General features: G+C 39.4%; 1 protein-coding gene and 1 long non-coding RNA gene across 8 annotated transcripts in view; one reads left to right on the top strand and one right to left on the bottom strand.

Annotated features, from left to right (window-relative positions):
• GRIK1 (glutamate ionotropic receptor kainate type subunit 1) overlaps positions 1-26,042 on the top strand; it is a 416,917-nt gene that overhangs the window by 158,896 nt on the left and 231,979 nt on the right. The gene's annotated exons all lie outside the window — the stretch shown is intronic.
• Positions 23,451-26,042, bottom strand: part of LOC111524984 — an 18,779-nt gene continuing 16,187 nt past the window's right edge. The window contains exon 5 of the long non-coding RNA XR_002725921.1: positions 23,451-23,874. This is a non-coding gene — a long non-coding RNA (uncharacterized LOC111524984). The remainder of the gene's footprint in view (positions 23,875-26,042) is intronic.

The following is a 26,042-nucleotide window of genomic DNA, read 5'->3' on the forward strand; positions in this document are numbered from 1 at the left end:
GCCACAAGCATTTTGTTCTGATTGGTCAGTGGGGACCAACAGTTCAGCTAATCATGTATGAGACAAAGAATGGGAATTTGGAAGGTCTGCATCTGGCCTTGCCCTAGGTAAACAAGGAGGTCGTTCCCAAGCCTTATCTAAGTCGTACGGGGAAGGGTGGTTCATACAGTAAGCCGTTTCTATTAACACAAAGAGTACATGGATTTCTTTCATCATTGCTGATATCCAGGAGCACAGGGCTCACGTAAGGTTTAACATGGCCACTTCCAGTGCTTTTCCAGTTCATTCGAAGTAAATCCATTATTTTCAGTGGTCTATAACAGGGGTCCTCAACCAATGGGCCATGTGTCCTGTTAGGAACTGGGCTGCATACCAGCAGGTGAGCAGTGAGTGAGTGAGTGAGTGAAGCTTCATCTGTATTACAGCCGCTCCCCATTGCTCACATTACCATCTGAGCTCTGCCTCCTGTCAGATCAACAGTGGGATTAGATTCTCATAGGAGTGTGAATCCTATTGTGAACTGTGCATGTGAGGGATATAGGCTGCAGGCTCCTATGAGAATCTAATGCCTGCTAATCTGTCACTGTCTCCCATCACCCCCAGATGAGACCATCTAGTTGCAGGAAAACAAGCTCAGGGCTTTCACTGATTCTGCATTATGGTAAGCTGTATAATTGTTTCATGATACATTACAATGTAATAAGAATAGAAATAAAGTGTACAGTAAATGTAATGCATATGAATCATCCTGAAACCATTCCCTACTCCCCTTGGTCCATGCAAAAATTGTCTTCCACAAAACCAGTCCCTGGTGCTAAAAAGGTCGGGGACCGTTGGTCTATAAGGCACCACGTCATCTGACTTCCACCCACTCTCTTGAGTCATTTCCATCCCATCTCAACTGTGCTCACTGGCCTCCTTAGGTTCCATTCTAGGATTCTGTGTTTCTGCTCTAAGACATCTGGGCTTGGTCATCCTCCGCCTGGAAAGTTCTCCCAGATACCACATGGCTTTGGCTGTCTGCAAATGTCTTTTCGCAATGCCTATCATGACCTCCTTGTGTAATAAAACAATCACTCTCATAACAATTCGCCTTCCAAGCTCCTCATCCTGCTTCATTTCACTCTTTGGTACTTGTCAGAGTCTGACATGTTGTATAGATTTGGAATGGTTTTGTCCTCTTTCATCCATCACTAAAATGGGAGCTCTAGAAAGATACAGACTGTCTCTTTGATTCACCGCTATTTATCTTTAGCACTTACAACTATTTGTTAGATTATTGAACAAGCAAACAAATGATTACATAAATGAACAAATGAATGAGCAGAAGTAATTATATTGTCTCAAACTGAGAAACTTTGTACAAAGATTCTTTGACAGTGTCTAAGAAGTTATTTCTCTTGGGAGATCAGAATAAACAAGGACCAAAATGAGGGACACTAAAATAGGAAGCCATAAAACCCTGTTGTCAATTTCCAGCACTAGAAATTACCAAAGATGCGTAACTTATTAAAATTTAAATGAAGTCACTAGCAAGATTGATAAATGTTCCTGGTGTTCTACCAAAAAATGTCTGTTGCATCACGCTGGAATGGACCTAACCTATGAAGAATTATGGTGCATCTATAGGCTAAAGACGAAAATGTTAAGGGTATCTAAATACTGTTTGTTGGAAAATCCAAAGGGAGGAAATAGTAATTAATTATGTTAGGATAAATAAATGATTTGTCTTCTAAATCTAAATAGACTGGATTAATCAAATGTCACAGTGACATTTCTAATAATGATTGTGCTGCGGAAGGTCCATTAGTGAGCTATACTTGCCAAGAGAAAAGTTACAGAGAATCAATTAAATAAACAGAAAATTATCTTCCCCTCTCCCTCTCCCCCAGATGAATCTATGAATCTTACCATTTTTGGTGGTGCCTAGATCCTTTGAAAATTAGGTAAGCATTTAGATGAGATGCTCTCCCTTGAGCCCCCAAATCACTCCATGATGTTTAACACACTAGAGTTATCTAATATCTTTGAAAAAGAGAGACTTTAACTGATAAGAGCAAATTAAAAATGGCTTGGTATGTCAGAAAGGATCATGGCATTCTAACACTAAGTCCTCTGTATTAATAAATGCACCTGTAGCGTTCCCAGGATTAATGAGAAATATCTTGGCAGAATTCATTTGAGCAGCGAATTTGCCTAGTTATACTTACAGATCATCTTCAAATCGCCTGCTTGAGCACAGACAATGATATCATAAATATGTATTTGAAACTAAATTTAAATTTGAGAGGAGCAATATCCATTCATTAAAGAGGAAGAAATAAGTGCATTACAATGAATCTCAGGTAAATGAAAAAGCCTGGCTCCAGAGCTATGAAAGGGTTTAGTGACCCTTAGTGTGAGTGTGAAGATATTTTTATTCAAAGCAAGACTACCCATCGATGAATTCTGTCAGAGACACTCTTATCTGAAGGCTTATTGGGTATAGGTTTAATTCCTATTTACTGAGTGTCTTAGAACTGAGAAATCTCAAATTAAAATTACTGATCAAATGTAGGATTTTGTTGTGGGGTGCCCTAAATGGGAAGGCTGGGCTGGCGAGTGCTTTGAGGAAGTTTCCTGATTTTATCCTCCATGTGCCACAGAGTCATCAATGTCTTGCTCAGGACTTTCTGATTTCACAGGAAATTTATTAACTGTGGCAATATCACAGAGACATTTCTGTGTACATTTCTTTACAAAAAGCAAACTGGTGAAAGAAGCTGGACAGACACCGAGAAGGACATAGGGGTGATTTCATTCACATGAAGTTCAGGGATAGGCAAAATATAACTACAGTAATAGAATTTAGAATAGGGGTACAGAGGGTCGAAGGGGGCCCTCAAAAAGATAGGTCCATATCCTAACCCCCCAGGAACTGAGAATGTGACCTGATTTGGAAAAAGGGCTTCTGCAGATATAATTAAGCTAAAAATCTTGAGATGACATTTACCCTGCATTATCTAAATAAGCTGTAAATCCAATGACACGTGTCCATGTAAGATACACAGAGGACAGGCATGGTGGCTCACACCTGTAATCCCAGCACTTTGTGAGGCCGAGGCGGGAGGATCATGAGGTCAGGAGATCAAGACCATCCTGGCCAACATGGTGAAACCCTATCTGTACTAAACATACAAAAATTAATTGGGCATGGTGGTGCATGCCTGTAATCCCAGCTACTCGGGAGGCTGAGGCAGGAGAATCGCTTGAATCAGAGAGTCAAATGTTGCAGTGAGCTGAGATCGCCACTGCACTCCAGCCTGGCCACAGAGTGAGACTCTGTCTCAAAACAACAACAGCAGCAGCAACAACAACAAAACACACAGAGGAGAGACACAGAGGGAAGGAGAAGACAAAGACAGAGATTGGGGTAATGCTGCCACAGCCCAGCAATGCCTGGAGCTACCAGAAACTGACAGAGGCAATATAGACTTGTCCCCTAGCCCATTCTTTCACTGTGGCAGCATTTCTTCAATCTCTCAGAGGGATAAAGCCCTGGGAATGGATGCTTTAATTTTGAACTTCTGGCCCCCAGAACTGTGAGAGAATACATTTCTGTTATTTTAAGCCATCAGGTTCCTGTTCAATAGCTACAGCTGCCACCAGGATCTATACCCAGGGAACACAAAGCTATCACGTAAGGCGCACGCACTTTCTGTGCTTTGCCATGTGTATGATACCAAAAGGTACATGCACAAAAATGAAATAATGGGTTTTTTGAGGATTTTTTTTTTTTTTTTTTTTTTTGAGACAGAGTCTCACTCTGTCGTCCAGGCTGGAGTGCAGTGATACAATCTTGGCCCACTGCAACCTTCGCCTCCCGGGTTCAAGCGATTCTCCTGCCTCAACCTCCCGACTAGCTAGGATTACAGGCACGCACCACCATAACCAGCTAATTTTTTGTATTTTTAGTAGAGACAGGGTTTCACCATGTTGGCCAGGATAGCTCAAAAATCCTGACCTCAGGTGATCCACCCGCCTGGGCCTCCCAAAATTCTGGGATTAATGGGCATGAGCCACCGCACCCAGCCTGAAGTAATGTTTTTAAAAGTCAGAATAAATCCCTAAAGTTCATCTTAAGTATTAGACTGATATCTTCTTGTAGCAGTGAGTATTCAGGGAAGTCTCTTTTTACAAAATGATTATGCTACTAATATTTTGTGAAGAAAACTTTTTAAAAATATAATCACACATTTTTTAAATGCACCAGAAAAACTAGGTATTGGAGGGAACAATTTCTGAATTGTTTGTGAATTGATTAATCACCCTGGGTTTGTTTTGCTGCAACTTCACTAATAATTATTAAAACCATAAGTCAAATTATGATTTTTTTCCTGAGTAGGATTTATTTTATGACTTGATGTTTCTGTTTGCCTACATGGAGCTTTTCAGCTGCAAGATACCCCTTGAGATAACATCAGATAGCTTGGGCAACTCCTTGATTTATAAGTGTATGTATTTATTAATTCATTCATTCATTTCTATTACACCTTAATTTACTGAACTAAAATGTGTCTTGTGTGATCTCAGAGTTGAAACTCACAAATTTTCAAACATTTAAGGCATTATTAGAAATAATCGATTCGATTTATGGGATAGTATTAATTAAGCAATGAGTGGTAAGTCTATAGTTAATTTTATTTTTATTTCTGTAAAGAAATGTTTTATTAAAAACAAACAACTACAGATACTAGAATGAGTGCATGTATGAACTGAAAAGAAAAACAAAGAGATTTTCTGTGTATGTCATATTTCATTAAATAGAAGTGTCTCATAGCTTATAAATCTCAAAATTTAACCAAAGAAGAAAAGAAGTTGTTATATAATGGGATATTTTAAAAAGCCTAGGCAAAGATTAAATACTACCCCAAACAACACCCACTGTATGTATACTAGGGATGGAGAGTTGTCATTCTGACCCCTTGTTGGTAGAAATAAAAATTAGTGCAACCTTTATAAAGGGTGATTTGTCAATAATAGTATCTGTCAGAAATCCAAACGCATTTACCCTTTGACCCAGTAATCACACTTCTAGGAAATATTCTTCACATGTACTCAATGTACGAAGTAAGTTTGTGCAAGGTTATTGATTCTAGTATGTTTTAACAGCAGAAGTTTAAGAAAACTTAAACATCTATCAATATGACACTATTCAAATATATTGTGTTCCACTCACGCCGTGGAACAACTGAAAAAGCTTCCTTTATATTGACATAGTATGATTTACTGTTAAGCTTCACAAAAGGTAAGATGCGTAACAACCCCTGTAATATGTTATTTTTAAAAAACAACAGTCCTGTAGTCCCAGCTACTCAGGAGGCTGAGGCAGGAGAACGGCGTGAACCCGGGAGGCGGAACTTGCAGTGAGCAGAGACAGCACCACTGCACTGCAGCCTGGGCGACAGACTGAGACTCTGTCTCAAAAAAAAAAAAAAAAAAAGAAAGAAAAAATGTGTTGCAGTGTAGTATATGGGACAGTCAATTGGCAGTACCCAAATGCCCATCACTAAGGAATGGGTAGAGGATGGAACCAGGGCACAATAGGCAGCATTTAGAAAAAATAGGTTAGGTGCACATGTAAGAACAGGGAGAGTGCTGAACAACAACAACAAAAAGAATCGGAAGGATATCTGTAAAACAACAAAATTTATGTAAGTTTAAAAGTGCATGCAACAACTATGGACATTTAAATATATGCATTAAATCCACTGAATGCTCACCAGCTTGGGGTGAGGAAGAGAGTAATGGGAGCGGGAAATACAATGGCATACACATACATATTTATAAAGAGGGATATTGCATGGGCTAAGGATGATAGTAGGCCATGAATGGAAGTTATATAATTAACTCCCTGTTCCTGGAAAATAAAAAACAGGAAGGAAGGAAGGTGGGATGAAAGAGAGGAAGAAATGCAGTGTGGGAGAGAAGGAGGTTTTAGGAAAGGAGAAAGAAAGGGAAAAAGGAAGGAGCACGTTGCAGAGAAGTATAAAGTTGCAAAGAAGCACAGATAAGTATGATTCCATTTATATAAAATTTTGTGTATATGTGTGTGAAAAGGGTGTGTGTTTCTGTATACATGTGTGCATGTGTGTACATAAAAGAGATGTCTTAAAGAATATTCATTAAAATGAGCATTTTAATACTCAGCAATGTCACCCCTGGGAGTGAGATTTTAGATGGGTTTTACTTTTCTTAATACTTCTTTTGTATTGCTTGGCTATTCCAGATGGGAATGTGTTATATCTATAAACTGAGGTTGAGGGGGTGGTATAATTTTGGGTTGTGGGTGGAAATAAATCATCCAGGAATAGCAGATCCTCTCTCTTGCTCTCCTGACATGACTTTCATATAAACATTTTCTCTAATTGTTTTTACTCACCCTCCAATGTGTCAAATTTAAGCAGGCGTGGCAGAAGCAACAGAGATTTAGTTACAAAATATTGAAATATACTATGAAGATGGATAGGAAATCCATAAGATGCTTCTTCTGCAATTAAAAACAATATCTAATCATCAGAAACAAGTTTCCTGGCTTGAAATCAAGTGATAAAATGATGCTGAGCCACAAGAGATTCTTGCCCTAATTCCCCTAAAGCTGCTTGTTCTCCTGTTTGCTTTAATTGAATTGCTTCTGTTGCAATTGTTGCAGGCAAGGATACCCTAGCAAATTCTCTGCTACTTCAGGCAGGTTTACCCTAGCAAAGTGAAGTGAAGTCTTAGGTAGCCTCTGGGGTACTTGATGGCTTTAATAATTCAAGTGATGGCACCCACTTTCTTTTCAGAATATATATGCCTTCCTAAACTGTCTCATGCACTGAATTTTTCAATTTTACCATGTTTGTAAATATTCCAATAATGTTATTACAAAATAATGGATTATGTTCAAGATGGATAAATTTAGCTTAAATCCAAAATGCATAAATCATAGTGGTTCCTTGTAATGTCATGGACATGGTTGAAAAGAGTGATGTGGTTCAAAATGATAGTCCCCACAAGTACATTTCAGGAAATTCCAACTAACACTTACTAATTTCAAAGTAAGTAGATACTAGCTGGCATCCAATTAGCTACAGTATTTACATATTCTATCTCACTGAATCCTCCTAATTAAGAGGTAGTATCTATTTATGAGATAGGTATAATTAGCCCCGTTTTACAGATGAGTAAATTTAAAGTCACAGAAGTTAAATAACTTGACCAAGACCACAAAGCTAATAAATAAGTGCCCAAATTACAGTTCAGATTTAATTATTTCATAGTATTTAGTGTTCCAAGAAGAAAATCAAGGCATGAGGGGTTTTTCTCTTTGTACTTGTATTTTGCAGGTCCCAGTCATATAACTAATTAACCTTCACCAATCACACTACCTACATTTTGTCTGCTAGATACCTCCAGCAGAAGTTGTTCCATGAAGATGTAACTTTTTATAAGGTCACATCTTTAAAACGATATTATTACATAGTAAATTAGTGGAATTTTTGGAGCCTAGCTAATTTTGTTCAGCCATTGAATCCCTAAGTTGTTTGGGAGAGAAGACATTGAGTAGATGTCTTTGGGCTCATACTATATATTTATGGCCATAAAGCTTCCCCTTATATAGTTTATTACTTACTCTTCAATTGATCTAAAGTCCACTTTTTGTGGGTGGTAAAGATAATTATGTCAGAAATGACACATTAACTTTAGTTGGGATCACACACACACACACACACACCATAAAACGGCAAAACAAAACTATTGTTTTAACTATTGTTTTATTATACTGTTTTAATTATAATAATAGAAATAAACTCGAATGTCACTGAAAATCATAAGCCCCCTTACACACATAAGCCTCCAAAGCACACGCGCACACACACACACACATGCACTCACTGACCTCCACAATATTTTATTCATGGCAAAGAAGAAATGGTTTCTCTGTCTGACTTATCACAGGCATTTCATGCAGAGTCAAAGAAATGTGACATATTTTTCTGAGGATAAAGTACAAACATGGTTGTCGCTTTGGGGATTAAAAGCAAATATGTCACTTTTGTAAAAGCAATTCTCAATGAATTAGAAAAACAGAACATTTCTGCTTCTTTTCAGATACTCATCCTTAAGCTGAGCTTGCTCTGTGCTCAGCTGGGTGGCCTATCTGTGAGATCACCATGTAGTCGCACCAAATAGGAAGACTTATTTTCTTGGGGGCATTATCTCACAATTCTAAATAGAATACTTCAAGGAAGAGGACCTTAAAATATTTTCCCAAATCATTTTGAATTAGTATAATTCCCTTTTTTTGAAAAGCCCTCTGGTTAAATAATGTAAAGAATAAGAGTGTTAGAGAAATAACTCAGGAAAGACCAGGGGCCAATGATCTCTTAGAAGTGGTCAAGCCAGGAAGTGCTTCGTTGAAGTTGGGACTCTGGGTCAAGGATTTACATCTGTGAGGTCGTATCTGTTTCAGAACAACTTATTCACCCACCAGTAACTGACCTGAAAAACTAGAGATTAATTTTCGTCACATTTTTATTGGGGTGGGGAGCACAGAGCAATGGTCAACAGATTGCATTCTTGATAGGGCATGTGTAGAGTAAAACTCTATTAAAACATGGTTGGTTGTTAGATGGATTTGTTCTATCCTAAGTCAGATAATTTCCTTTGAAGCTTAAGTACCCAGAGAAACGTTCTGATAAGGGTCAGCATATGAAGCAGACATTAGTCTTGTCCATCAAACATCTTTCGTGAAGGAGTCCCAGCATACACACAAAACAATAAACTGCTCTTAGGAAGCACTGAGTCACCACAAGGAAATGGGCTAGAATCTTGCTTTAAATATTTCCCCGAAACCACTTACATTAAATCTTAATTTTGTTTTGCAAAATTTGGCACAATGAGAAAACAACACATCAGCTTTATCCTGTGCTTTGGTTCTAGCGTGGTGGCAGTATAGCATCACCGTGGTTTTCTCTCTCATCTTACCGACATTAAGAGCATATAATGCAAAACACATAACACAAACTTATGTGCTTAGAGATCTGTGCTTTCACTCAGCTGGGACAAAACACGTATACTAAATTGAGAAGACAGGAGGTAGGAGAACTGCACTCTAGGTTCTGTATTAAGTTTTTTACCCACAACCACATTTAACCCTCACAGTGTCCCTATGATTCAGATACGTTTATTTATTTATTTTTTTATTATACTTTAAGTTCTAGGGTACATGTGCATAACGTGCAGGTTTGTTACATATGTATACTTGTGCCATGTTGGTGTGCTACACCCAGCAACTCGTCAGCACCCATCAATTCATCATTTATATCATGTATAACTCCCCAATGCAATCCCTCTCCCCTCCCCCCTCCCAATGATAGGCCCCAGTGTGTGATGTTCCCCTTCTCGAGTCCAAGTGATCTCATTGTTCAGTTCCCACCTATGAGTGAGAACATGCAGTGTTTGGTTTTCTCTTCTTGTGATAGTTTGCTAAGAATGATGGTTTCCAGCTGCCTCCATGTCCCTACAAAGGACGCAAACTCATCCTTTTTTATGGCTGCATAATATTCCATGGTGTGTATGTGCCACATTTTCTTAATCCAGTCTGTCACAGATGGACATTTGGGTTGATTCCAAGTCTTTGCTATTGTGAATAGTGCCGCAATAAACATACGTGTGCATGTGTCTTTGTAGTAGAATAATTTATAATCCTTTGGGTGTATACCCAGTAGTGGGATGGCTGGGTCATATGGTACATGTAGTTCTAGATCCTTGAGGAATTGCCATACTCTTTTCCATAATGGTTGAACTAGTTTACAATCCCACCAACAGTGTAAAAGTGTTCCTATTTCTCCACATCCTCTCCAACACCTGTTGTTTCCTGATTTTTTAATGATTGCCATTCTAACTGGTGTGAGATGGTATCTCATTGTGGTTTTGATTTGCATTTCTCTGATGGCAAGTGATGATGAGCATTTTTTCATGTGTCTGTTGGCTGTATAAATGTCTTCTTTTGAGAAATGTCTGTTCATATCCTTTCCCCATTTTTGATGGGGTTGTTTGTTTTTTTCTTGTATATTTGTTTGAGTTCTTTGTAGGTTCTGGATATTAGCCCTTTGTCGGATGAGTAGATTGCAAAAATTTTCTCCCATTCTGTAGGTTGCCTGTTCACTCTGATGGTAGTTTCTTTTGCTGTGCAGAAGCTCTTTAGTTTAATTAGATGCCATTTGTCAATTTTGGCTTTTGCTGCCGTTGCTTTTGGTGTTTTAGACATGAAGTCCTTGCCCATGCCTATGTCCTGAATGGTTCTACCTAGATTTTCTTCTAGGGGTTTTATGGTATTAGGTCTAACATTTAAGTCTCTAATCCATCTTGAATTAATCTTCGTATAAGGAGTAAGGAAAGGATCCAGTTTCAGCTTTCTGCTTATGGCTAGCCAATTTTCCCAGCACCATTTATTAAATAGGGAATCCTTTCCCCATTTCTTGTTTCTCTCAGGTTTGTCAAAGATCAGATGGCTGTAGATGTGTGGTAGATACGTTTATTATTCTTACTGATGAAGAAGCTGAAGTTCAAGGACATTAGATAATCTGCCGCAGCTCCCACAGCTTGCATATGTCACTGATCCAAATTCTTTGTTCTGCATCATGGTGAAGGGCTCCACCCTTTAGCTCTCTAAACCTAAATCAGAGGTGTCATCCTTGACTCTTCCCTCACTTTGACCCACTACCACTCAATTAGTCTCCAGGTTCTGCGGATTCACTTTTCTGTCTTTTTTTTTTTTCTTTCTGTTCATTCTGCCACCAGAACTACTGCTACTGAAACAGCCTCTAGTCTGACTGTCGCCTGCATTAACCTTCCAAAATGAGGATCAGATCGTATTATCCCTCTACTTAAAGTCCTTCAGTGTGTTGCCATTGGCCTTAGAATGAGGTACAAACTTCTTGATATGGTTTTCAGTATCACCAGATATTCGTTCCCTGCTTCGCACGTCACCTATGTCCCTAAACACTCTATGCTCCAAACGCAATTAGACCTTTTTCAATTTTTCAAATGCTTTCTTGACTTGGGCCTTTTCAATCCTGTTATCCATACCCCAAACCCTATCCAATCACCTTTTCTCTCTGTTCATACATCCTTCTAGTCCTGGGAAAGATTTCACATCCTTGGAAAACCTTCACGGTTTTCATATAACAGTGGTTCTGAAATTGCAGTCCCTTGACTAATAGCCTCAGTAATGCCTGGGACTTCATTAATAATTAATATAAATTCTAGAGCCCCATCCCTAACCCATTGAATCAGGATCTCTAGGGTGGCAACTAAAATGTATGTTTTAGCAAGCACCTCAGGTAGTTCTGGTGCTGGTTGAAGTTTGACCCACTACCCAATGGTGGGTCATTGGTGAACCCCAATCCTCACAAGAGTCACCAAGTACTGACACCTCAAGCTCATCTCCAGAGATTTTGAGTTACTTGGTCTAGGGTGGGGCCTGAAAATTTGATTATTGTTACTTTTGTTTTTAAGTTTCCCAGTATGACTCCAATGTACAGTCAGGGGTGAGATCTTCTTCCTTAGGCTAATTTAGGACCAGTCTTGTACTTCCCTTTCTTGATACTTGACCCCTTTATTTTCTTCTTTTATTGTCTGACATCCCCTCAGTAGACAGAGTTTATGAGGGAAAGGACTGTATCCAGCCAGCTCAAGCACAGTCCCGGAACAATAATTCAGATGTAGTAGTCACTCAATTAAAATGTATTGAAAAAAATGAACGTTGAATTGATATCTACTTAAGACCCCTGGCAAAAGATCCTGGCTAAAGTGACCTCCACCACCCCTGCAAAAAGTTTCTCATTGAAAAATCCACATTTGCTTGTTTGGGTCATCACTAAATTACTAACAACCTCTTCTAAACTTTAGACTCATTCACTTTTATCAACAGGGAGCTAAAATATTAAAAATATCATCCTCTTTGTCACTATTAATAAATACCAACCACTCGTTCCACACTGGAAACTATATGGAGTTCCTGTCTCCATTTTTCTCCTCTCATTTTAATTGGGGTGCTACAGAGACGTGTAGATTTAAATTTCAATTCCATAAATAAAAGTTGAGCAATATTCCTTCACGAACACTATTTTCTACAAATCTTTTCTTGGTATATCTTAACTTTATAGTTATTCAAATTATGTGCTGATTACATGAGAAGTGTTTCGTTGATACAAACTCAATATTCACCTTAAGCAATCCAAGTATTTGACCAAGTATGTTAAGGTTTCAGCTACAGTTTCTTATGAAGGTAAGTGATAAAGTAAAGAAAAAAAGGTAAATCATTGATATGGTTTGGCAGTGTCCCTACTCAAAATCTCATCTTGAATTGCAATCCCCAGAATCCTCATAATCCCATGTGTGGAGGGAGGGACCTCATGGGAAGTAATTGAATCATTGAGGCAATTTTCCCTATGCTATACTCATGATAGTGAGGGAGTTCTCACAAGATCTGGTGGTTTTATAAGTGTTTGGTAGTTCCTTCTGCATTCGTTCTCCTTCCTGCCACCTTGTAAAGAAGGTGCGTTGCTTCCCCTTCACCTTCCACCATGATTGTAAGTTTCCTGAGGCCTCTCCAGCCATGCTGAACCTTGAGTCTATTAAACCTCTTTCCTTTATAAATTACCCAGTCTCGGGCAGTTCTTTATAGCAGTATGAAAACAGACTAATACAAAGTCAGTATAAAACTACTAAAGAGAGGTTTAGCACCTTCAAATCTAAAAAGGAAGTTTGTTCCTACAGTAGTAGAAATGAAGAAGGGATGCTAAGAAGAACAGGTTTTGAGGAGAAGTTCCAAAATGCAAATTTCCTGTTGAAGAAAGAGAAAGGTAAAAAAATGACTTAGCAGACAGCAACTGATCACCATGGTAACAGGATTAAACTCCAGGGTTACTGGAAGCAAAATAACACACAGTTGGAAAGGGCTCACCATGGAGCACAGACAGGAGACCTGGCCTTTCCTGTTGTCCTTTATTCCCTTTCCCAGTTTGGAAGAAGGGAAGTTTAAGGGATGAGGGCTGGCAGGGAAATACCACCAGCAAGATGAGTCTCCCTGGACCGTGCCAGGAGTGCAGAAGCCTGTCCAGGCTGGTTGCTGCTCTTACCTCCTCAGCTGAACAACTGAGCTCCTTGGTAGCTGGAGAGAGGAAGCAGAGACAGGTGCTTCTCAGTACTCTAGTACTACAAGTCTACAAGTCCAGCAATACCAAGATTCCAAACTCCTTGACTCTTCAGTGGTTTAAAGCCATCTATTGACAAAGCAACTATTGGTGAAGTTTTTTTTTTTTTTTTGAGACGGAGTCTTGCTCCATCACCCAGGCTGGAGTGCAGTAGCGCGATCCTCGCTCACTGCAAGCTCAACCTCCTGAGTAGCTGCGATTACAGTGCATGCCAGCTAATTTTTGTATTTTTAGTAGAGACGGGGTTTCACCGTGTTGGTCAGGCTGGTCTCAAACTCCTGACGTCGTGATCTGCTGGCCTCGACCTCCCAAGGTGCTGGGATTATAGGCTTGAGCCACCACGCCCGGCCGAGCTTTGGTGGATGTTTTTAGCAGTAAAAGCAAAGAATCAACTAACCCCAAGATGGTATATGAGGAGCAGGACCAGCTACTTAATTCACAGGCACAGTGCAAAGTGAAAATGTGGATCCCCTTGTTCCAAAAATTGTTAAGAAGTTCAAGACAGAAACAGCAGGGCATGAAACAAAGCTCCATCCTTCGATGTGCAAGCCCTGTGTCACTGCACAGGTCTCACATCCCTAAAGCCAGCCCAGATCAGAGACCTCAACTTAGAAAAAAAGGTAGATAAAGAAACAGCAATTAATGCAGTGGCTCACGCCTGTAATCCCAACACTTTGGAAGGCCGAGGAAGGCGGATCACAAGATGAGGAGATAGAGACCAGCCTGGCCAATATGGTAAAACCCTGTCTCTACTAAAAATACAAAAATTAGCCAGGCATGGTAGCAGGCGCCTGTAGTCCCAGCTGCTCGGGAGGTTGAGGCAGAAGAATAGCTTGAACCCGGGAGGTGGAGGTTGCAGTGAGCTGAGATCGTGCCACTGTACTCCAGCCTGAGCCACAGAGTGAGACTCCATTTCAGAAAAAAAAAAAAAAAAAGAACAAAATAAAGAAACAGCACTTCATCCTCTTCACTGACCTTCAACACACGTCTGGTTTCCCTAACCCCTGTTCCAACTGTGATATACTCTCAAAATTAATCTGCATCTTGAATTTAAATTTCTACTTTCCTAACGGTCTGAATTTGCTTAAGTTGTTGAATAATATGTTGGAGTTGTATTCATACGGTTAGCGAAAGAAAAGTAGATTGCTGGTTTTGTAAGTCAAGGGGACAAAAGTGCTTTCTGTTGATAAACCAAGAAATCAGTGGATATAAGGATATTATAATTCTCTGCGGAATAAAAAATTGAAGGGGACAGTAGGGAAGGAAGATGAATGTCTTGCCAATAGAGCTCATATTCAGGATATAAATCCACCGAGTAGCAGAAAATATTAGTTCCTTATCTTTGTATGCTAAATCCAGCATAGAAATACGGTCTGGCTACATATAGCCTAAAAATAAAACTTGGATTGAGTGAATGAGTAAACACTTTTTTCAGATGGGAAAGGGATGGACAAGACTTGAGAAGGTGTGTTGTTTTGCTATTATTTTAAGCTGAATGAATACAGTTTAAAGTGTCTTCATTTAAGACAGATTTTTCCACAAAATGCATACAAGCCCCTGTGAATATGTTACAAATGTGCTGAGATATTGATGTCAACCCCCTCATCCCTTTGCCCCTGTGTGCTGTACACATTTTTATCATTTTCTAGATGAGCTATGGTGTATGAGAGGTTGTTATATACCGGCTCTGACTTGTAGAGATATATAGGAATCCAAGTGGGATGATCTAGTTACTGCCTATGTTTGATAAAGTAGGCTGTGCTTCTTTGTAGAGTGTGATAAAGAAGGCAGAAGGAAACATTACGTGACTCTACCTTGGCAAAAGACAGGTAGCCATATATCAAGAAGAATTGCCCACATAGCTCCAGTAGACAAGCAGAAAACTTGGGAATACCAAAGTTGGATATCGATTACCTAACACAGGTGAAGAAGGGAATCTAACTCTGTCACTGAACATTTATCAGTGCTCATTTTGAAATATTATTTCCAGAATATACTGCCATGGGCCAAAATGAGTTGAAGCCTAGAGAAAACAGGGCCTTCTGTGTCCTGTGTGTTTATCTTTTCCCAGTCCTCTTGCATGCGGAATGTTCAGAAGAACTTACACTGATGAGAAGCAGACGAGAGCCCTGTTCCTTACTGCTTTGTTTTGATACAACTAATACAAAAACATATTATTATAAAAGTTTATAAAGCTTCTGTTCTCCAGAATTCCTGTTGAGAAATTTAAATTCTTGCACCCATCTATAAGTTACATGGACTCTTTATCAGTCTCCTCTCCCTCAACATCACCGCCATCATTATCATTAACAGTATCTGTTCATTGCCCCTGTATTAGTAAATGTAGCAATATAGGTTAAAATTTTTTCCAATCATTAGAAATTTTAGTTGTAGCAAAGATCAATGAAAACTTAAAACTTTTCTGAAACATTATATTTATCATATGCGTAATTAACCCAACATAGCCATTCAGTGGTGAAGAAAATGGGCCCATCTACTTTGCAAACTGCTTCTGCCTAATTTGTTGATGGCTCTTTGCACAATTTTAGTCCTTGAACCTTTTGAGGATCTCTCTTTTGGGTTTCATGTATGCAAATTTACAAACTGGTTTTAAACAGTGCTCTATGTTAATGAGGAAAATTTTAGAACTGCAGTTAGTTTTTGTTCAAAAAAAGGTGGAGGGGGGATGACAAATAGTTAAGTGTGTTCCTTTCCACAAGAATATGAAAGATAAAACTTTGTCCTTGATTACATAGAAGACCATGTCTTTGTAGTTTAAAACATTTTGCCATTGATTTTTGGTTCTATTGAAATAGTATGTAAGAACTTGTTTACACTAGTGTATTGGAAAGTTAGAAATTAGCTTTAAGAGGGCGGGAAACGGTTCTCCCTGAGCGTTAATGCTGTCGTAGACAAATCGTACACTTTCATAAACTACTTTTATCTAAAGTCATTTTTTTCATAATACAAATCAAAAAGGGCAGCAAGCACTTTTTAAATATGACTTAAAACCTTCTTCAATAATGAACAAAAATCGTATTCAGTTGATTTTCTTATCTATGGACCAAGACATATATTTCAATAAAAGACAGTCGAGAGTGTTTAAACATTTCCATTTCGAAAGATTCAATGAAGTGAAAAAAATGTGCCTGTAAAAAGAACCAGGTCTTCCAAAAGGAATTAATTTGTTTTTCAATGATGCACTGATCCTTTGAAAACAGGCAAGTTCCAACGAATAAGCTATGAGGTGATATCATAACTCCAGGAATGATATTCAGACAACTGGGGGGCTTGGCATCCACTCAAAAGAATGGATCTGGTTGTCCCAGAGCTGCTTGCTGAGTGTTCATCTTTTATTTGGTAGAACTGGAGGAATAGGGGGCCTGGCATAGTGACAGGAGTGGCAGGAGCTCCCGGAGTCTTAAGACAGCAGTTATTTGCCAACTAGCAGTACGGTAGTATTTTCAGTATCTTCACTACTGGTATAGCCAAAAGATGCTTACTGGGTGATGTCAACCTGTGATTCTCACCAAGGGAATGCCACTTACTCATCAGTGATGTCCAGCCCACACTGGCTTGGGTTTGTGCAGCCAATCAGATCAACATTTTCCCAACAGTGTGATATCAAGCGTATGAACACCTTTCCCATGAACCAGGTACCAACCATTACTAGTATTTGTCATATAAGAAAAAACTGAAGTCCAAGAATGACATGTCACTGACCAGCATGCCGTCTGCTTCAACCAAGACTTCAGCTAGTCCTAAACGCAAGAGCATGATGATCACATATTCTACTGATCTTGAAACAAAAATCAATTAGTATCAAATGAAAATGTAAGTAAATGTAATTAGTACCTTGTTTTCCCCCACAAAGCTTACATTTTCTTTCTCTTACTCCATTAGACATTGGGGCCTTCGTATTTATTAACAATAGTGAGTCCCTGCTCTACCAAATATATATATAAAGTTCTCTTGGAGAAAACGGAATGAGTAGCTGTTTTTAGGGCAGCCATAGTATGAGTTTTGGAGCTACATAATTCGGATAAAATAAAAGGTTGACATTGTTTTTCATTTAAACACTGCAGCTATCAGAGTCACTGTAGGTACTGGATTTATTAAAACCTCAAATGTTTAAAAACTGTTGGCGTGACTGTATGCCTATTTTGATAGAGTTACATGCAGAAGCATGTTAATAAAATATCAGAACCAATTATAATATAAACCACATTTAATTAAAATTTCTGAATACAACCATATTCACTGCATTATTTTTACCATTTGGTGTCATTAATTCCCTCCTGACTCATCCCACTTACTAATTTAGAAAGGTTATTAATAAGAACATCACTGTTTTCTGTTTCATACTGAAATAAGGTGACACTAATTGTTAAGATTTTTATCAACCACTACAGAGGACCTAGGCAAGTGAATACTTTGCCTCTATGAATTTCTCATGGAAGCATTTTGAGACCACTGTTTTAAAGTCTATTATTTCAAAGATAATATCTGCACAAGCCATGAACAAATGCTGAAATAATATATTTTTATTAGTTGTTCTTATTGAGGCAAGTTGGAACAAGAAGTGGTAGGAAGATATTTATCTGCTTGCACAACAATAAACTAGATTTATTTGAGTAATACGTTTATCAAAATCCTGTTGGGAGTATGTGGGTTTGGGTATTCAAGAAAATGGATGTGAGTTTTTCTGCTTTCCAGCAAGCCTGGTCACCTCCCTGCCAGGAGACAATGGTGGCTACGTGTGCGTGTTTTATATATCTGAATATTAGCAGTCATTTGTCCCAATCCCACGAGTGCTGACAAGGGTCATTGTTAGAGTCATCGGCACCCCTGCGCCCTCTCACTTATTATGCTGATGTTAGAAATGCCAGGTGTGGAAGAAAGCAGAGCATCAGACCCAGATATGGGCACTACTGGAGGAGCAGATTGAGGCATTTACTAACACACAGGACCTTCAGGGCATTTAATTTGGTGAAACTGAGCACAACGGGTGACAAAACGTGTTTCCAATTCCAGATGAAGTCTCAATATATTCTTGGACCACAAATTTAAAACATGAGTTGTCTAGCCATTCCAGAAAAGTCACAAAGAAGGACTATGCAGTTATTAATAGAGAAGATCTCCCCGCATCCAAAAGATCAGGGAAGGACTAGAGAATAGCACCTGTGGGAATTTATCTGGATGTTGCAAGATATGCTGGGTGAACTACTGTAAAAAACAACATCATACTCATATCTTTGTCACTCATCTGTTCATTCTAAAAACTCAAAACTTCAGTGAATACTGTATTAGCTTCCTACGACTGCCATAACAAAGTACCATAATCTGGGTGACTTAGAATAACAGAAATTTATTTTCTTGCAGTTTTGAAGGCTAGAAGGCTGAAATCAATATGTTAGCAGGGTTGGTTGCTCCCGAGGGCTGTGACGGAGAATCTGTTCCCGGTCTCCCTCCTAGCTTCAAGAAGCCTCAGGTATTCCTTGGCTTGTGTATCAGGGGTCCCCAGTCCTATAGGGGCATAGACCAGTACCGGTCCATGGCCTGTTAGGAACCGCTCACAAGAGGAGGTGAGCGGCCAGGGGGTAAGTGAGCATTACCACCTGAGCTCCACCTCTTGTCAGATCAACGGGGACATTAGATTCTCTTAGGAGCACAAACCCTATTGTGAACTGTGCGTGGGAGGGATGTAGATTGCACACTCCTTATGAGAATCTAATACCTGATGATCTGAGGTGGAACCGTTTCATCCCAAAACCAGCTCCCACCACCCCTCACCTCCAGTCTTTGGAAAAATTGTCTTTCAGGAAACCGGTTTCTGGTGTCAAAAAGGCGGGGCCGCTGTTGTAGATGAACTCTCCCTGTGTCTTCAAGTCATCTTCTCTCTGTACGCATCTGTCTCCATGTCAAAATGTCCCCTTTTTATAAAGACACCTGTTGTATGGCATTAGGGCCCATCCTAGTGACCTCGTTTTAATTTGATTACATCTATAAAGACCTTGTCTCCTAAGAAAGTCATGTTCTCATTACAAGGTATCTTTTTTTACTTGACCCAGTTCTACCTGTAACACCTACTGGTAGCCAGACACTATATGAGCCACTCACAAATGGTTGAGACACAGTTTCTGCCCTCATTGTGCTTAATAATCTAAAATAGGAAATATTTTACTCTCCTACCATATAAGTCTCCCCAGAATTCCCATCTCAAAACACTCACACAAAAGCCTTGGCCTCAGGTTCCACTTTTAAGAGACTAAGATCATTGGCATCAGATTTTATTATCCCAAGTCAAAGATGAAAATAACTGACTTAGTGTCTTTTTCAAAGCCGAGAAGCTTTAGGCGTACGGAGAAATAGCACCCAAGTCTCTTGGCTTCCTAAAGAACATCTTCCCCATAAAAGAGGTCATCCAGTCTAGAAAGTCTCGATAATCATTTTCCTGTATAAACACCTTCAAGTGCCTTGCATGAGGGAAGGCACTTTTTGCTCCTTTCTGCACCGTCACCTCTGGCATGGAAGAGTGGTAGCTGGGACCCCATTGCCAGTGCAACAGAACAAGCTTAAAAATAGTTTTATCTGAAGTGATGCTAAAAAGGCAAGTCATGGAAGTAAAATGCAAATGTTCTGTCTCTTATTGTCTTTGCGTTACACGGAACACACACACACACACACACACACACACACACAAATGAATCTCAGCTCAGGAGAAATTAACTAGAACCAAAATGAAAGAGAGGAGTAGAGACTTCTGACTCAAAGGCAAGTCTACTTCAATTGCCTCTGTCACTACCAAATTAAAAGTTGAAGCACAAGAGCCTTTTGGGACCTCTAAAATCATTCTCTGATTCCTGGAAACTTTCCTTCTGTAGAGAAATAAATATATTAATGGAGTACTTCTTCCTCCCACAATGTCCAAAGTCCTGTATTTTAAAAAATTTATGTTACAGAATATTTTTATATTGCAGTTCTTTTTTTTTTTTTTTTCATCTTTCTCCTGAGCAAATTTTTATATGAGGGTCACACCAACTTCCATAATGCACAGAGGTTGTATTCTCTTAATGGTTCTAAAAGCCACATACATACGAGCAAATTGCTATCTAGATTAATTACAGAAAATGTTCAAAAGAATTCCATTATTATTGCAGATCCCATTAAGAGGCTGTAATGTATAGATAATAATTCTGTTTACTACAATTGACATCCATACACATCTTGGAAATATCCAGAAAAAGACGTACAGGATATTTTAAAACACACACACTGTCCCATTCTTTTATTTGACCATTTCCCCTGATTTTATGATGCATTAATCTTCAGCGGTTTTGTGATTTTTCTAGTTTTCTCTCTCCCTTTTCCATGGGCACCATTCTACCCCTCCTTTGGATGAAGTATATGAGAGTCGCACAGCCCCACAGAGAAAGTTGCTATCTAGCTAGCTTGGGAATTTCTACACTTAGGCAGACTCAGGAAAGTGCTAGGAGGAGGCGGTTCCCACAAAGTGCACTGCTATTTTACTACTAAATGAGTTAAGACCCCAGAATCTTCAGTCTTTGGAAAACAATCCCATAACAGAGCCTTTCATGCAATTGAAGAGCTTCTTTCATAAAGAGAGACAGATGGAAGAAACATTGAAGAAAATACTCTGCATTGTAACCTCAAGAAGATTTGGAAGAGGGAAGCCATTTCAAAGAGACTGTTTTCAAAGTACATGCATTCCTGGGGGAGAAAAGCAACTTCATTTATTCTTTTCCCTTATGCAAACAAGTTTTCAGAGCAGTCCCTCTGATGAAGTATATCGTACCATGCTCATGAACAGCTGTCTGTATGTATAAGAAAGAATATTTAGAAACAGGTCGCTGTTTACTCTAACAATGCTACTGTGTGTTAGTGAGTCATGGATGCAACAATGCTAGTTTTGATTTTTGTCTGTGGAACAAAATCCAAAATTTGGTGTTATCAAAAACTCTGCAGGCTTCTCAACCAGGTCTTATGTAATTTCTGGCTTGAAGAGATGGTAGTCAGACCTCTGTCTCAGGATTTCTCAACCTCAACACAAGGATCAGATTATTCTTCATTGTGGGGGGCTGCCCTGTGCATTGCAGAACATTTAGCAACACCCTGGCCTCTACCCCCTGCATGCCAGTAGCACCTACCCAATTGTAACAATCAAAAGTGTCTTCAGATAATGCCAAAATGTAGCTAGGGGTGGAGATGATAAAATCATCCCTGATTCAGAACTACCGCTTTATATTAAGAACATCGTTCTTGAAAGGATTTTGTTTTAAGGCCCGTGGTTGAGTGTAGGACGTGCCAAGAACATACTGAGTTGTCTAAAGAAGAATTTTCTTAGACAAAATTTAAGCTAACAAGAACAGTAGTAAAGAAGTATTGAAGAGAAGTGAAGAAGCATTGCTCCTGGCTCTCACAGGTGGACAATGTGCAGGTAGACAATATAACCCAGTTTGCTGTATTTGTCAGAGGGAAGGATTCTTATTCTGCTCTACATCCTTCCTCTTAGTCCCCATTCGAAGCATGATTAACTGTCCCCTGGCAGATGGTGGTTCAGGGCCAGCCGAAGAGCATCTCTTTCCCTAAAGGCCCTCTCGGTAACTACTGGGAAAAGCGATCTTAAGTAGCCATTTTAGGGCTAGAAAGAAAAGAATTTTACAGAGTTTGCAGCTGAGTGACAGAAGACAGAGGAATGCAATAACTTACATACATCTGTAGCCATGTCTGTGGAGCGCTGAGGAATCCATTAGGGTATAAGGTAGCAAGGACACCTCTCAAGGTGGAAAAATAAAAATTAAAAAGATTAGAAGGAAATTGCAGAGTGAAGAAATGAGCGTTTCTCATTACCTGAAAGTGTAATCTCTACTCATAAAAGCAAGCAGAAAAAAAGAGACATATTAGATTTTATTATAAAATAAAAGTAGGAGGGACAAAAATCCTGCACACTCAAGTGTGGTGGGTGCAAAGTGCTCAAGTAACTTAGAAATAAATAAAGGTGTTTGACTTCTTGGTACTATATTAGCATATTCCTCTGTTCTTCTAAGAGCATATGGCTCTGCCAGAGGCAGGAGCTATAAGAAAGGAGGCAGAAATGCAAAGAAGTCTTGATCTTTCAAAGGAAATATATTTCACTATTTTTTCTCCATTTGAAAATCATGTTTTATTTCAACCTGTTAGATTTATATTTTCAAGACAATAATAATGTGTAAAATGTCTAAAAGGGCTTGGAATGCATTTTATAAACAGTCTGGGAATTGAAGACTGAAAGCCCTAAGTTTTCTGAATTCACTATTTTAATATCTCTAAGTTACAGTATCTAGCATGTTAAAGATAAAGTGAAGTTTATCCACGTTTATAATATATTTAATTTTTGCATCCAAACTGACAAAAGGGAGTTCACAGTGCTTTTAGTTCTGATGCTTTTGTGGGGAGCAGGTATCTTTCTGATTTCTGCTACTGTGTAAGTATCTAGAAATCAGTTATCTTATGATCTTATGACGTGGTTATTTGTTTATGAAGACACAGCCGTCAGCATTGATTGTGTGGCTTCACTATTGACCTGGCCTAGGGGAATTTGGACATCAAACTTTGGATTTAAAAATTATTTCTATGGAGGTTAGTTAGCTTTTTGTTAGTGGTGTTTCCTTTGAATGACATTCAGCGGAAATAGGAAAGTCTGAGTTGACACAAAATTTTAGATGACTTTGCAATAGGGAAATTACTTTTTTATGGATGTGGGTACTCTAACGCTGTTAACTAACACTAATTAACTCTGCCTAGAGACAGTCCCAGCAGCTGCATGAAATTAGTATGGTGCTGTCCCACACAATCCACACTGCTAAGGGAGGAAATAAATAAAGGTTTCTGAACATCCATGGAAAAATAAAGTGTTTTCTGTGGCAGTAGTAAACTGAAAGTAGTACTTAACTCTAGATAATGTTTTCACCACCCATTCTTCTGTCCCCATCCTACCAACCTGTGAAAAAATAGGAATCCAAGTGTCTTGTTCTTTCAGTTTCCAGACACCCAATGTGGTCCTCTCAATACGTGTCTGCATCATCTTCAGTCTCTGGCTGAGCTCCCAGCAGTTCCATATTTTCCCCCATTCTGTCCCCCCTCCAATTATGTTTCTGAATGTGTACACATCTGTTTAAGAAAGCAAAAGAATCTAAAAGTAATTGATGTCTTTCTTGGAAAATTAATTCATTTATTTAACCAGCATTTTATTCAGTACTTAGATGTGTCCAGGATATACATGAGCTTTGGAACATCTCTTTCTGAATCAGCAGCTTCCACACCGAGAGAGTATGCCAGAGTGAAACCTAGCAACTGCCAGAAACTAATTTAAATCAAATCGTGCATAACTTAATCACAAAATTACGTGTTCTATTTACTCAATTGTATTAATAGCAGCCATCCTAAGGCAATGTTTCACTGTCATGGGAGGCTGGAGCCCGGCGTGCCCTCCTGTTCCAGTTTCCTTATTCTTGCCTTGGTTTGAGAGTTTAGAATCTCGATCACGTGAAGACCACTCTACTGGAGCAGCAGGAGCATATTTGGTTCTTGTTCTATCATCAGAGTCAGCCACCCTCCTGGCTCTGAGACTCTGAGGACAGGAGAAAGGGAAGGACAAAAGTCAAAAGACAGGACCATGATGTAAACTCTAATACTAACCCCAGCCCACCCACTCCTCAAATAATTTGACCACCGTTGGACAGAGCTGCAATACTCTGAAAGCTTTATGCCTTCTTATGACACTTAGTCCCTGTAGTAGTCTGTTTTCACGTAAAGAATGCCTGAGATGGGGTAATTTATAAATAAAAAAGGTTTAATGAACTCACAATTTTGTATGGCTGGGGAAGCCTCAGGAAACTTACAATCATGGCAGAAGGCAAAGGGGAAGCAGGCACCCTCTTCACAAGGGAGCAGGAAGGAGAATGAATGCAGGAGGAACTACCAAACACTTATAAAACCATCAGATCTTGTGAAAACTCCTTCATTATCATAAGAACAGCATGGGGGAAACCACCACCATGATCCAGTCACTTCCCACCAGATCCCTCCCTCGACAAATAGGGATTACAATTCAAGATGAGATTTAGGTGGGGACACAGAGCCAAATCATATCAGTCCCCTTAGCAGACAGAAACGTGGCACTACGTTGGAGGAGAAAAGTTGGCTTACTTTCAGAAGGGAAATTTCAAGCTAGAAACCTGGAGGAATGGGAGAAGAATCTGGTGTTACATCATTTTCTCATTAATCAGAATCTTAGAACTTCAAAAGATAATCTCAGCTGTCTGTGTGACATATCCAGCATTTCATTTCAAGTACTACATTGAACACGTTGACAGGAATTTATTCATTTTGAAATGAAAACAAACGACACTGAACGAAAATTAGGGCTGACTGATTTGATGAGAGAAGCATGACTCTACAGTCTAAAGGTGACTTTGTAGAGGCTCCCAATTTAAATGCAGGGTGGTCCTGTCCTCCTGGTACTACAGCTCTAGAATTCTTAATGCACAGATGGAAGTTGCCAGAAGTGAGTGAAGAGAAACTCACATATTGTCTTCTTTTCTCTTGTATAATCAAAGAAATGCAAGCATGAGCCCCTGAAAAGTTATTTACCTCTTTTCCTAGTATAGTTGGAATTCTAGTGAAATTAGAATAGCAATTATCACTTAAATAGCTGTAATAATTGAAGACTAGGATGAATAAGTTGTAAGTGGCCTACTTACCTTCAAATGTAATTCCTCACAATTTGCAGAATGAAACAGTGAACCTAGTGTTTCTTTTATGATAAAGTAATCATTTTTAAAATGAGAGAAAATGCTGTGGTTTTAAAACTTAGCCTGTCTGATTTTTAAGTTAGTCTTTCAGGTGATCTCAGAATGTTATTCACATGGCACCTTACAATGATGATGCCCTCCTGGAAAGACATGAAGACTGACATTTAGATCTATCATTTCCAAAGACAGAATATCTGTTAACTAGAGAAACCATGTCCCTGAACTAGGATACAGCATTGCATGAAGGAAACTGTGAACATTGAAAATCTCCATGTTTCAAACATTGCCACGTGGAAAAAATATTGTACTGCATAGCTTTACTTTATTTTGTGTAATAGAAACATTTCTTGCTGGGAGCTGTGGCTCATGCCTAGAATCCCAGCACTTGGGAGGCAAGTGGATCACCTGAGGTCAGGAGTTCGAGACCAGACTGGCCAACACGGTGAAACCCCATCTCTACTAAAAATACAAAAATTAGCCAGGTGTGGTAGCAGGCACCTGTAATTCTAGCTGGGAGGCTGGGACAGGAGGCTGGGGCAGGAGAATTGATTGAACCTGGTAGGCGGAGGTTGCAGTGAGCTGAGATTGCGCCATTGCACTCCAGCCTGGGCAATAAGAATGAAATTCTATCTAAAAAAAAAGAAAGAGAGAGGCTGGGTGCAGTGACTCACACCTGTGGTCCCAGCACTTTGGAGGCTGAGGCGAGTGGATCATGAGGTCAGGAGATCGAGACCATCCTGGCTAACATGGTGAAACCCCGTCTCTACTAAAAATACAAAAAATTAGCTGGGCGTGGTGGCGGGTGCCTGTAGTACCAGCTACTGGGGAGGCTGAGGCAGGAGAATGGCATGAACACGAGAGGTGGAGCTTGCAGTGAGCCGAGATCGGGCCACTGTACTCCAGTCTAGGTGACAGAGCGAGACTGCATCCCAGAAAGAAAGGAAGGAAGGAAGGAAGGAAGGAAGGAAGGAAGGAAGGAAGGAAG

This window comes from Piliocolobus tephrosceles, chromosome 19 (genome assembly GCF_002776525.5).
Source record: "Piliocolobus tephrosceles isolate RC106 chromosome 19, ASM277652v3, whole genome shotgun sequence".
In the NCBI taxonomy this organism is placed as follows: Eukaryota; Metazoa; Chordata; class Mammalia; order Primates; family Cercopithecidae; genus Piliocolobus; species Piliocolobus tephrosceles.